The sequence below is a fragment of the Saccopteryx bilineata genome, chromosome 3 (genome assembly GCF_036850765.1).
Source record: "Saccopteryx bilineata isolate mSacBil1 chromosome 3, mSacBil1_pri_phased_curated, whole genome shotgun sequence".
NCBI lineage: Eukaryota > Metazoa > Chordata > Mammalia > Chiroptera > Emballonuridae > Saccopteryx > Saccopteryx bilineata.
Window position 1 is genome coordinate 211,159,218 of NC_089492.1, and position 721 is coordinate 211,159,938.

Consider the following 721-nt stretch of genomic DNA (forward strand, 5'->3'; position numbering starts at 1 on the left):
TTACTTAGCTTGCAGCACAGTGTCTTATCTTTGAGTCATGAGATCAGCCATGGGGAGACCTTTAAAAAGCTATATTCTTTACTGTTTGGTTATTACAGAAAGTCTATATTACTCAATAATACTTTTTATAGGGTGTGCTGTCACATCTTCACACAGATGTTTAACCCCAATGTAGATATACTGGATGCCTGGAGGCCATTTTAGTGACATGGACATTGTTTTTCATGATTGGGTGCCTGATGTATCAATAGCAACAAAAGCAGAAAACAAACAGAAACATACACACACACACACACACACACACACACACACCAGAAACAAAACAAAAAAACGTTCCCACCTGACATTTCTGACTAGATCTCAAACTAACTGTCCATTTTGACAGAGATTTTGTTTTGAGTCCAGAGTGTTGGGGTTTTATTACCTGAAAGCAGCAAAAATTTGGAGAAGTCACTTTAGATTTCTTTCTTGCTTGCCATCAGCTCCTTGGGTATTACTGTACATCTCAATAAAGACAATCCTACTGTCTCAGTAGCATGCTGTACGGTGATAGCTCTAAATATATTTCATACTGTTCAGCCATGGAATTCATATTGTTACAGCTAATGCCTGCTGGTAAATGCTTGTATTGTTACATGTTGTATTTACAAAACTATATATTGTCAGCCTAGGGTTTCATCTCCCCAATCTGTTTTTCTTCGTTGAAGGAAAATAGCAGAAA